Here is a 13,826-nt window from a genome sequence, read left to right as displayed (position 1 = left end):
TAAAGGTTCATCTACATGTATTGCGACTATTGTGTTGTTACAGATTTTGGATTTGTAATTGTATTATTTTATATGATTTATTTATGACATTATGTACAGGGTTGTCAAATAGCTGTTATTGTGGCAGTAGTGTTATAACTAATTGACAACCTTGTGTAAGAACTTGGTACAACAACAACAAAGCCTTATATCATTTGGTGGGGTCGATTATATAAATTAAATGACTCCATTTTGCTATGTGATGTATCATGTCTGTAGTTAGTCCATTTAGGATTAAATTTCTTGACACAGTTTTCCTTCTACCCCTAACCACAGGTTTATTGATGAGCGGATATTTTATACGCTTTTTGGGGGTAATTTCATGTAGATTTTAGTATGTTTTAGTTAGTTTTTAGTAGATTTTTATTAGTTTTTAGGCAAAAATTATATTTATGGACTTTACTATGAGTTTGTGTGTTTTTCTGTGATTTCAAGTATTTTCTGGTTGAAATTGAGGGAACTGAGCAAAAATCTGATTCAGGCTGAAAAAAGACTGCTGATACTGTTGGATTCTGACCTCCCTACACTCGAAATGGATTTTTTGGAGCTACATAAGTCCAATTGGCGCGCTCTAAATTGGGTTGGAAAGTAGACATCCAGGACTTTCCAGCAATATATAATAGTCCATACTTTGCACGAAGATGGATAACATAAGCTGGCATTCAACTCCAGTTCCATGTTGCAGTCTGGCGTTCTGCGCCAGAAACAGGTTGCAAGTTGGAGTTCAACGCCATAAACAGGTTACAACCTAGCGTTCAACTCCAAAAACAACCCAGGCACGTGAGAAGCTTAAGTCTCAGCCCCAGCACACACCAAGTGGGCTCCAGAAGTGGATTTCTGCACTATCCATCTTAGTTTACTCATTTTCTGTAAACCTAGGTTACTAGTTTAGTATTTAAACAACTTTTAGAGACTTATTTTGTATCTCATGACATTTTTAGATCTGAATTTTGTACCTTTTGACGGTATGAGTCTCTAAACTCCATTGTTGGGGGTGAGGAGCTCTGCAGCGTCTCGATGAATCAATGCAATTATTTATGTTTTCCATTCAAACACGCTTGTTCCTATCTAAGATGTTCATTCGCGCTTCACTATGAAGAAGGTGATGATCCGTGACACTCATCACCTTCCTCAATCCATGAATGTGTGCCTGACAACTACCTCCATTCTACATTAGATTGAATGAGTATCTCTTAGATTCCTTAATTAGAATCTTCGTGGTATAAGCTATAACATTTTGGCGGCCACTCTTGAGGATCTGGAAAGTCTAAACCTTGTCTGTGGTATTCCGAGTAGGATTCAAGGATTGAATGGCTATGACGAGCTTCAAACTCACGATTGTTGGGCGTGATGGCAAATGCAAAAGAATCAATGGATTCTATTCCGACATGATCGAGAACCAACAGATGATTAGCCGTGCTGTAACAGAGCATTTTGACCATTTTTATTGAGAGGATGGAAAGTAGCCATTGACAACGGTGACGCCCTACATATAGCTTGCCATGGAAGGAGCCTTGCGAGTGTGAAGAGGAGGACAAGGGAAAAGCTGAAATTCATAGGACAAAGCATCTCCAAAACTCCAACATATTCTCCATTACTGCATAATAAGTATTTATTTCATGTTCTTTTACTTTTTACAATTGAAACTAAAAATTATTATTGATATTATATCCTGACTAAGAATAATAAGATAACCATAGCTTGCTTCAAGCCAACAATCTCCGTGGGATTCGACCCTTACTCACGTAAGGTATTACTTGGACGACCCAGTGCACTTACTGGTTAGTTGTGCGAAGCTGTGAGAAATAGTCTATTAATATTGGCATACACAATTTCGTGCACCAAGTTTTTGGTGCCTTTGCCAGGGGATTGTTTGAGTTTGAACAACTAACAGTGAATCTTGTTGCTTAGATTAGAAAAAATTTATCTTTTTTTACTAGAATTACATCTTTTATTATCCCTTCTAAATTTTTTTTTTCAAAAATATTAGTTTTCTTTATTAATTTTTAGTTTTTCTGTGAATTTAGTGTCATGTTTTAAGTTTGGTGTCAATTGCATGCTCTTCTTTGTCTTTCAATTTTCGAATTGCATGTTCTTTATTTTTTCTTGATCTTCAAATTGTTCTTGTCAAATTTTCTTGTTTGATCTTTGGTTTTTCCTATTTTGTGTATTTTTCGTGTTTTCCTTGTGCAAGTTCAAAATATTAGTTTTCAAAAAATTTTATTTTCATTTATTAAAAATGCCTCTTTAAAAAACGTTACATTTATAGCTAAATTGGCTAGAGCGTTGGTTTATGTTCTTGGTAATTAGGTATCTTCTTTTTAAAATATTTTTCAAAAATAATTTTTCTTTGATTGAATCTTGTGCCAAACTTTAAGTTTGGAGTTTTCTTGTTAATTTTCTTTAATTTTTGAAAATTTATTTTGGTTTTCTAAAAATTTTAAGTTTGGTGTTCTTTCTTTTGTTCTTGTTGTTCTTGTGATTCTTTAAGGTGTTCTTGAGTCTTTCTTGTGTTTTGATCTTAAAATTTTTAAGTTTGGTGTTCTTTGGTATTTTTCCTCTAAACTTTTCGAAAACAAGGAGCATTAAATCTAAAAAATTTTAAGTCTCGTGTCTTTTGTGTGTTTTTCTCTTTCATCATAAAATTCAAAATTCAAAAGAATATATTTTCTAACTATTTTTAAGCCATATTTTTGAATTTTTTTATATAAAAAATTCAGATTTCAATTTCAAAATTTTTCAAATCTTATCCTTTTAAAATTTTTTAAAAAAAAATTATATCTTTTTCGAAAATATCCTAACCACTTTCTCTATCCTCACTTTTTCGAAAATTTTCATAAAATATTTTTAAATTATTTTTTATTTTATTTTTATTTTTATTTATTTTTAATTTTATTGTCGTCTTTATTTTATTTTATTTTATTATTATTATTTCGAAATTTTTATATATAATAAAATAAATAGAATAAATTCAGATCATCTCCCTTTCTCCATTATGGACTTAAGTGTAAATGAACAGTCCAGAAGGACTCTGGGGTCGTATGCTAACCCCACTACTGCTTCATATGAGAGTAGTATATGTATACCCTCTATTGGAGTTAGTAGTTTTGAGTTGAACCCTCAGCTCATTATCATGGTGCAGCAAAGTTGCCAGTATTCTGGTCTTCCACAGGAAGAACCTACGGAATTTCTAGCATAGTTTTTACAAATTGCTGACACAGTACATGATAAGAAAATAGATCAGGATGTCTACAGATTGTTACTATTTCTATTTGCTGTAAAAGACCAAGCTAAGAGGTGGTTAAATAACCAACCTAAGGACAGCATAAAGACATGGAAATAACTGTCAGAAAAATTTCTAAATCACTATTTTCCTCCAAAACGGATGACACAGCTAAGGCTGAGCATCCAAGGCTTCAAACAAGGAGATAATGAATCCCTTTATGATGCATGGGAGAGATACAGAGAGATACTGAGAAAATGCCCCTCTGAAATGTTTTCAGAGTGGATGCAGTTAGACATCTTCAATTATGGGTTTACAAAGAGAGCTCAGATTTCTCTAGACCACTCAGCTGATGGATCTATACACATGAGAAAGACAATAGAAGAAGCTCAAGAGCTTATTGATACAGTTGCCAGAAATCAGCATCTGTACCTAAGCAGTGAACCTTCCATCAACGAAGAGGCTAAAACAGTAACTGCTGAACTCAGTCCTGTAGAACAAGCTACTGAATTCAATCAGCAATTAGATTTTCTAACAAAACAGCTAGCCGAATTCAAGGAAATATTGCAAGAAACAAGAATGGCTAATATGAATATGGAAGTGCAGTTGAAGCAAACAGAACAGCAGTTATCAAAACAAATAACAGAAGAATGCCAAGCAGTTCAATTAAGAAGTGGAAAAACATTAAATACCCCACTTCAAGGCAGTAGGAAGCCAATAAATGAACAGACTGCTACCCAAAATCCCTCTGAGGACAGTCAAAGTCTAGAGAGGAATAATTCTGGCGCTCAAACGCCAGATAATGGGTGGAAAGCTGGCGTTGAATGCCCAACCCATGCTCAGTCCTGGTGTCCAATGCTAAAAACAAGCAAGGAACTGGCATTGAACACCCAAAGGAAGCCCAGTTCTGGCGTTCAGACGCCAGAAATAGATAAGGAGTTGGCGTGTAACGCCACTCCAGCTTCCACCCCTGGTATTCAAACACCAATGGGGGATCAGACACATATAAGTGCTGATAGCAACTCCTCTAAAAAGGCATCTCAACCCACGGCTGTAGGTAATAAACCTGCAGCAACTAAGGTTGATGAATACAAAGCCAAAATGCTTTATCCTAAAAAACTTTGTCAAGCGGAATAGGATAAGCAATTTACTCGCTTTGCAGACTATCTCAGGACTCTTGAAATAAAGATTCCGTTTGCAGAAGCACTTGAGCAAATACCCTTTTATGCTAAGTTCATGAAAGAGATCTTAAGTCATAAGAAGGATTGGAGGGAAACTGAAAAAGTTTACCTCACTGAAGAATGTAGTGCAGTCATTCTGAAAACCTTACTTGAGAAGCTTAAAGATCCCGGAAGCTTTATGATACCATGCACATTAGAAGGTACTTGTACCAAGCAAGATCTATGTGATCTTGGGACAAGTATCAACCTAATACCTGCATCTACTATCAAAAAGCTTGGATTGACTGATGAAGTCAAACCAATCCGGATATGTCTCTAACTTACTGATGGTTCCATTAAACACCCATCAGACATGATTGAAGACATGATTGTTAAGGTTGGGCCATTTGCCTTTCCCACTAACTTTGTGGTGCTAGAAATGGAGGATCACAAGAGTGCAACTCTCATTCTAGGAAGACCGTTCTTAGCAACTGGCCGAACCCTTATTGACGTCCAAAAAAGGGAAGTAACCCTGAGAGTCAATGAGGATGAGTTTAAGTTGAATGTTGTCAAAGCTATGCAACATCCAGACACCCCAAATGACTGCATGAGCATTGATATTATTGATTCTTTGGTAAAAGAGGTCAATATGACTGAGAGTCTCGAATCAGAGCTAGAAGATATCTTTAAAGATGTTCAGCCTGATCTGGAGAAACCAGAGAGAATAACAGAACCTCTGAAAATCCCTCAGAGAGAGGAGAAACCTCCCAAACCCGAGCTCAAACCATTACCACCATCCTTGAAATATGCATTTCTGGGAGAAGGTGATACCTTTCAAGTGCTAAGGACACACAAGATATCTCTTGGATGGTCCATCAGTGATCTTAAAGGTATTAGCCCAGCCAGATGCATGCACAAGATCCTATTGGAGGGTGATGCTAAGCCAGTGGTTCAACCATAGAGGTAGCTGAATCCAACCATGAAGGAGGTGGTGCAGAAGGAGGTCACTAAATTACTAGAGGTTGGGATTATTTATCCCATTTCTGATAGCTCCTGGGTAAGCCCTGTTCAAGTCGTCCCTAAGAAGGGTGGCATGACAATGGTTTATAAATGAAAAAAATGAACTGGTTCCTACAAGAACAGTTACAGGGTGGCGTATGTGTATTGATTACAGAAGACTCAATACAGCTACTAGAAAGGATCATTTTCCTTTACCATTCATAGACCAGATGCTAGAAAGACTAGCAGGTCATGAATACTACTGCTTCCTGGATGGATATTCAGGTTATAATCAAATTGCAGTAGATCCCCAGGATCAAGAGAAAATAGCATTCGCATGCCCATCTGGAGTATTTGCATACAGAAGGATGCCATTTGGTCTGTGCAATGCACCTGCAACCTTTCAAAGATGCATGCTCTCTATTTTCTCTGATATGGTGGAAAAATTTCTGGAAGTCTTCATGGATGACTTTTCAGTGTTTGGAGACTCATTCAGCTCATGTCTTGACCATCTAGCACTTGTTCTAAAGAGATGCCAAGAGACTAATCTGGTTTTAAACTGGGAGAAATGTCACTTTATGGTGACTGAAGGAATTGTCCTTGGGCACAAAATTTCGAACAAGGGAATAGAGGTGGATCAAGCTAAGGCGAAGGTAATTGAAAAATTACCACCACCTGCCAATGTTAAGGCAATCAGAAGCTTTTTGGGGCATGCAAGATTCTATAGGAGGTTTATAAAAGATTTTTCAAAAATCGCCAAACCTCTGAGTAATCTGCTAGCTGCTGACATGCCATTTATCTTTGATAAGGAGTGTCTGCAAGCGTTTGAGACTCTGAAAGGTAAGCTTGTCACAACACCAGTCATTTCTGCACCAGACTGGACATTACCATTTGAACTGATGTGTGATGCCAGTGACCATGCCATTGGTGCAGTGTTGGGACAAAGGCATGACAAGCTTTTGCACGTCATTTACTATGCCAGTCGTGTTTTAAATGACGCACAGAAGAACTACACAACCACAGAAAAAGAGTTACTTGCAGTGGTTTACACCATTGACAAGTTCAGATCTTATTTAGTAGGATCAAAAGTGATTGTGTACACTGACCATGCTGCTCTTAAATATCTACTCACAAAGCAGCATTCAAAACCCAGACTCATCAGATGGGTGTTGCTTCTGCAGGAGTTTGATATAGAAATAAGAGACAGAAAAGGGACAGAGAACCAAGTAGCAGATCATCTATCTCGAATAGAACCAGTAGAAGGGGCGTCCCTCCCTCTTACTGAAATCTCTGAAAATTTTCCGGATGAGCACCTCTTTGCCATCGAGGAAGTGCCATGGTTTGCAGACATTGCAAACTACAAGGCAGTAAGATTCATACCCAAAGAGTACAGTAGGCAGCAAACAAAGAAATTGATCACGGATGCAAAGTACTATCTTTGGGATGAACCATATCTCTTCAAGAGATGTGCAGACGGAGTAATCCGTAGATGTGTGCCTAAAGAAGAAGCACAGAAGATCCTCTGGCACTGCCATGGATCACATTATGGAGGACATTTTGGAAGTGAGCGAACAGCTACAAGAGTCCTCCAATGTGGCTTCTACTGGCCTACTCTCTATAAAGACTCCCGAGTGTTTGTACTTAATTGTGACAGTTACCAAAGATCTGGCAATCTGCCTCATAGTTATGCCATGCCTCAATAAGGGATCTTGGAGATTGAGTTGTTTGATGTATGGGGTATTGACTTCATGGGACCTTTCCCACCATCATACTCAAACACTTATATTCTGGTGGCAGTGGATTATATATCCAAATGGGTGGAAGCTATTGCAACACCCACTAATGATACTAAGACAGTGCTGAAATTCCTCCAGAAACACATCTTTAGAAGATTTGGTATCCTTAGAGTACTAATCAGTGATTGGGGCACTCATTTCTGTAATAAACAGCTTTACTCTACTTTGGTTCGATATGGAGTTAGCCACAGGGTAGCTACTCTATATCATCCACAGACAAATGGGCAAGCTGAAGTCTCTAATAGAGAACTTAAAAGAATCCTGGAACGAACTGTGATTAACCGTAGAAGGGATTGGGCAAGAAGCTTGGATGATGCTCTGTGGGTATACAGAACAACATTCAAGACACCTATAGCAACTTCTCCATACCAGCTGGTGTATGGAAAAGCCTGTCACTTGTCAGTGGAACTGGAACATAAGGCCTATTGGGCAACCAGATTCCTAAACCTTGATGCCAAGTTAGCTGGAGAAAAACGATTGCTCTAGTTAAATGAGCTAGAGGAATTCAGACTCAATGCTTTCGAAAATGCAAAAATTTACAAAGAGAAAGCAAAAAGATGGCATGATAAGAAACTGTCATCTAGAGTCTTTGAGGTAGGGCAGAAAGTTCTGCTATTTAATTCTAGGCTCAGATTATTCCCCGGGAAATTGAAATCCCGGTGGAGAGGTCCATATGTGATTACAAGTGTGTCACCGCATGGATACGTGGAGCTTCAGGATAATGATTCTAACAAAAAATTCATTGTTAATGGACAGAGAGTCAAACATTATCCTGAAAGCAATTTTGAGCAAGAATGCTCAAAACTGAGACTTGATTAAAGCTCAGTAATAGTCCAACTAAAGGCAATAAAGAAGCGCTTGCTAGGAGGCAACCCAGTCATTAACAAAGCTTAATTGTTAATTAATTTATTTTTACAGGTTTATGTCAATTATCTTCAAGGTAAAATAGCAATTGCTTGAGTTCATAGAGTTACAGAAGGATTCAGAGGATAAAACAGCGAAAAGGAAGCTCACTGGTGCGAAAAAGCCAGTAAGAGCTGTTTTGGGCGTTGAACGCCCAAAAGAATCATCTACTGGGCATTCAACGCTAGTAGAGATAGCAATCTGGGCATTAAACGCCAGAAAGAAACATCTTCTGGGCGTTAAACACCAGAAAGAAGCACTTTCTGGGCGTTGAACGCCAGATTTACAGCGTCCTGGGCGTTCAGAAAAACGCCTAGTGACAAAGGAATTCCTGGAGTTTAGCGCCAGCCAGAAGCAACAGCTGGGCGTTAAACGCCTAGGAGAAGCTACAAATGGGCGTTACGCCCAAAACATGCAGTGTTTGGGCGTTTAATGCCAGGATTATGGGGAGAAGGTGAATTCGTTTTCAACTAAAATTTTTTCATTTTTCATGTTTCAATTCATGATTTCTTGCATAAACATGTTACAAATTCTCAACTTTCAACTTCAAAATGCAAAAATTCTTAATCCTAAAAATATTTCTTCATTCTTCTTCAATATCTTTTCAAATCTTTTCCAAAACTCATCTGTCTTTTTGAATTATTGTCAAATCTTTTTAATTTTTTCTCAAATCTTTTTCAAAATCTCATCATATCTTTTGAATTTTCGAAATTGCCTCTCTTTTTATTCCTCTCCTTTCCTCTCTTTTGCTTGAGGACAAGCAAACCTCTAAGTTTGGTGTGTTTTTCCGTGATCACTGAGTTAAAACTCATCAAGATCATGTCACCTAAGGGAAAACAAACTACTTCAAGAGGCAAGAAAGAGAATGTTCCAAAACCACTTTGGAATCAAGAGAAGTTCTTAACCAAAGAACATGCAGACCATTACCACAAAATAATGGGTCTGAGATCAGTGATCCCGGAAGTTAAATTCGATCTGAAAGAAGACGAATATCCAAAGATATAGAAACTGAAGCGCCAGAAGCTGTCTCTTGAAGGATCAGACACCCCACAGGTTGAAGGAGCACCCATCATCTTCCAAACTAAAGGTTGTTGAGTTCTAATCTTAGCCTTAACTCTGTGATAATTGTTCTTATTAGGAATTTACCTTAGAAGTTATATATGAGTAGTAGTAATTAGTATATCTATTTTGATTTTATCTCCAATTAAGCTATACTTTATTTTACTCATCATCATCAAACATGAATAAAATAGTAGATTTTTAGAATAAAGAGACAATATTTTTTTTTGAGTTCTTAATAAGAAAAATTCTAATTATTTATATGTGGTGGCAATACTTTTTGTCTTCTGAATGAATGCTTGAACAGTGCATATTTTTTATATTGAATTTTATGAATGTTAAAATCGTTGGCTCCTGAAAGAATGATGAACAAGAGAAATATTATTGCTGATCTGAAAAATCATAAAATTGATTCTAGAAGCAAGAAAAATCAGTGAAAAAAAAGAAGAAAGAAAAAAAAAAGCAAAAGAGGTAGAAAAAGCCAATAGCCCTTTAAACCAAAAGGCAAGGGTGAAAAGGATCCAAGGCTTTGAGCATCGATGGATAGGAGGGCCCAAGGAAATAAATCTAGGCCTAAGCGGCTAAATCAAGCTGTCCCTAACCATGTGCTTGTGGCATGCAGGTCCAAGTGAAAAGCTTGAGACTGAGTGGTTAAAGTCGTGATCCATAGTAAAAGAGTGTGCTTAAGAACTCTGGACACCTCTAATTGGGGACTTGAGCAAAGTTAAGTCACAATCTAAAAAGGTTCACCCAATCATGTGTCTGTGGCATTTATGTATCCGGTGGTAATACTGGAAAACAAAGTGCTTAGGGCCACGGCCAAGACTCATAAAGTAGCTGTGTTCAAGAATCAACATACTAAACTAGGAGAATCAATAATACTATCTGAAGTCTGAGTTCCTATGGATGCCAATCATTCTAAATTTCAAAGGATAAAGTGAGATGTCAAAACTGTTCGGAAGCAAAAAGCTAATAGTCCCGCTCATCTAATTAGAATACGAGCTTCACTTAAAACTCTGAGATACTATTGCTTCTTGATTTCTTTTTATCCTATTTTATTTATCTAGTTGCTTGAGGACAAGCAACATTTTAAGTTTGGTGTTGTGATGAGCGGATATTTTATACGATTTTTGGGGGTAATTTCATGTAGATTTTAGTATGTTTTAGTTAGTTTTTAGTAGATTTTTATTAGTTTTTAGGTAAAAATCATATTTTTGGACTTTACTATGTTTTTTTGTGCTTTTCTGTGATTTCAGGTATTTTCTGGCTGAAATTGAGGGAACTGAGCAAAAATCTGATTCAAGCTGAAAAAGGACTGCTGATGTTGTTGGATTCTGACCTCCCTGCACTCGGAATGAATTTTTTGGAGCTATAGAAGTCCAATTGGCGCGCTCTCAATTGGGTTGGAAAATAGACATCCAGGGCTTTCCAGCAATATATAATAATCCATACTTTGCGCGAAGATAGACGACGTAAACTGGCGTTCAATGCCAGTTCCATGTTGCAGTTTGGCGTTCAGCGCCAGAAACAGGTTGCAAGTTAGAGTTCAATGCTAGAAGCAGGTTACAACCTGGCGTTCAACTCCAGAAACAGCCCAGGCACGTGAGAAGCTTAAGTCTCAGCCCCAGCACACACCAAGTGGGCCCCAGAAGTGGATTTCTGCACTATCCATCTTAGTTTACTCATTTTCTGTAAACCTATGTTACTAGTTTAGTATTTAAACAAATTTTAGAGACTTATTTTGTATCTCATGACATTTTTAGATCTGAACTTTGTACCTTTTGATGGCATGAGTCTCTAAAATCCATTGTTGGGGGGTGAGGAGCTCTGTAGCATCTCGATGAATTAATGCAATTATTTCTGTTTTCCATTCAAACACGCTTGTTCCTATCTAAGATGTTCATTCGCGCTTCACTATGAAGAAGGTGATGATCCGTGACACTCATCACCTTCCTCAATCTATGAACGTGTGCCTGACAACCACATCCATTCTATATTAGATTGAATGAGTATCTCTTAGATTCCTTAATCAGAATCTTCGTGGTATAAGCTAGAACATTTTGGCGGCCACTCTTGAGGATCCGGAAAGTCTAAACCTTGTCTGTGGTATTCCGAGTAGGATTCAAGGATTGAATGGCTGTGACGAGCTTCAAACTCGCAATTGTTGGGCGTGATGACAAACGCAAAAGAATCAATAGATTCTATTCTGACATGATCGAGAACCAACAGATGATTAGCCGTGCTGTGACAGAGCATTTGGACCATTTTCACTGAGAGGATGGGAAGTAGCCATTGACAACGGTGACGCCCTACATACAGCTTGCCATGGAAGGAGCCTTGCGTTTGTGAAGAGGAGGACAAGGAAAAAGCTGAAATTCAGAGGACAAAGCATCTCCAAAACTCCAACATATTCTCCATTACTACATAATAAGTATTTATTTCATGCTCTTTTACTTTTTACAATTGAAACTAAAAATTATTATTGATATTATATCCTGACTAAGAATAATAAGATAACCATAGCTTGCTTCAAGTCAATAATCTCCGTGGGATTCGACCCTTACTCACGTAAGGTATTACTTGGACGACCCAGTGCACTTGCTGGTTAGTTGTGCGAAGCTGTGAGAAATAGTCTATTAATATTGGCATACACAATTTCGTGCACCATCTATCTACCATATGATCTACCATGTTGATAAAAGAAAGGAATAGAATAGTATAGGTAGTGACAAAGGTATAGATTTAGGAAAAAATAGAATGATATCAGTGTGACATCACTGTATTTCTCAAGATAGTATTATTCATGAAAGGAAGGTAGAAAAAGGGCAGTATTTCAAGAGGCTTCCACTCTCCTATGGATCTGTCCTAGGTACAAAATCCCTGAATGACCATATACTCATTCTCATTCTCATTCTCCTTCTTATACTCACTTCTATGGCTATCTCATTCTCACTTCCCCAAAATACCCATACTTTCTATTTCTCTTCCCTTAACCATATACAAGTTTGCTAATTTATTGCTTTTGTATTATTTTTCAGGCTGCAAAGGAAAGTGTTCCTAATTTCTTAACTCCAGAAAGAGTGACAACTATAAAGCTAACATATGAATTCTTTCACCGCTGAAAATTTCTATCTTTCAGGCAAGTTTTCGTCAGATTTCACTCACAAATTTCAAAAGCATTTTCGAAATTTGATATAACCACTGCCCAAGCACGGAATAGGTAACTCATCATTTGGAACTACAGTTTTAAAATTCCATTAAAAATGTGGTGATTTAATTTACGTTTCTTAACATTTTCGCAACATGTCAGGCTCCATCGAGATATCAAACATATTCTTCAATGTATACAGTCTTTACCAACGAGTGACTTGAGTAAATCAGATGTCTCAAATTAGGGCAGCTGGATGACTTCATGGTGCAAAAATTTGGAACTGATACTGTTCAGTAAAAGATATTGTAAAGTAGCAACTCAACTGGTTATGTTGGAAGGCTAACATTGGAGGATGTAGGGGTGATTTTAACCTTCTTCACTTTGCATTTTTGTGTAACACTAATTTGAGGTAATACCATCACTAGATTTTGTTTAGCTTTATATGCAAATGAATTCTATATCATCTTCATCATTTAATATTGGATTGGCACCAGTCCATGTACGAGATTGAATTGTACATAGAAATGAAATAGCTATACTTTCTTGCCATGATATTGTGTATTTGTTGTAACAGATATTTGCCTAATTTCATTCGGTGCTCTTTTTGACAAGAATCATACTACATGACTATCAGTTTTGTAACCAATATGTAATCAACATAAACTAAATAAATAAAGAGAAACTCACACACGTGAAAACCAACTAACAAAATATGATCTTTCTTTTTTGTGGAGGGAGTAAAGATGGGTTGTTGGCTATACCTTGGCTAAAAGACGGTTAGTCACCTAGATTTTTTTTTCCAACAAATTATAACTTCTTGAAAATTACATATTGAAATGAAACAAAAAATCGTGGTGACCAACTGTATAAATAACCCCTTCTACTAGTTTGGTTGACTGGTGACTAATTTGTTTTTTACTACCCCCTTAAAAATTAATAAAGAAAATGTTTAACTTTCCCCTAGTTTGTGTTAGTGTATTTTTTTTCTTTTATCTGCTTTTGTTGTTTTTTGTTGTCGATAAGAGACATGATACTATAGGAAGCAGAAAGTAAATTGGTTTTTCATATGTATGACAATCCAATGGGAGATGAATCGCTCTACTCGATTAGGTTATGTTATTTATTGTCCGAGAATTGTGACGAGCATTCCAATAGTTGTTTACTTGTTTTTATAGCGTTTCATTTCAGACCTTTGATTAATCCGTCGTAGATATACAAATTAATGTATTATTTCTGAGCATTGTGCAGCCGTGATTGGTCGCTTAAAGCAGAAGTATTGTAGCAGTCACTATTGATATTCAATTATTGGTTTGTCTGTATAATTGTAATGTTATGTTGAAAATAGATATTTGATTTAGTGAATGAATCGCCTCCTTCACCTTCCTTTCAATTCAGCCGCGAATATACATCCATCAATCTGTATAAAATTCGACAAATCTGTAGTCACATACCAATTCGTGTGTTTAGTTAAAATTGCATTAGTGCATATTTCGAGG

The 13,826-nt window shown here is 36.9% G+C and overlaps 1 pseudogene; it reads left to right on the top strand.

The window, feature by feature from the left end:
• The window catches only part of LOC112714204 (vacuolar protein sorting-associated protein 54, chloroplastic-like), a 33,350-nt pseudogene extending 20,606 nt beyond the window's left edge, over positions 1 to 12,744 (top strand).
• Positions 12,745 to 13,826: the final 1,082 nt, after the last annotated feature.

This window comes from Arachis hypogaea, chromosome 1 (genome assembly GCF_003086295.3).
Source record: "Arachis hypogaea cultivar Tifrunner chromosome 1, arahy.Tifrunner.gnm2.J5K5, whole genome shotgun sequence".
Lineage (NCBI taxonomy): Eukaryota > Viridiplantae > Streptophyta > Magnoliopsida > Fabales > Fabaceae > Arachis > Arachis hypogaea.
This window is presented reverse-complemented; position numbering and strand designations above follow the sequence as displayed.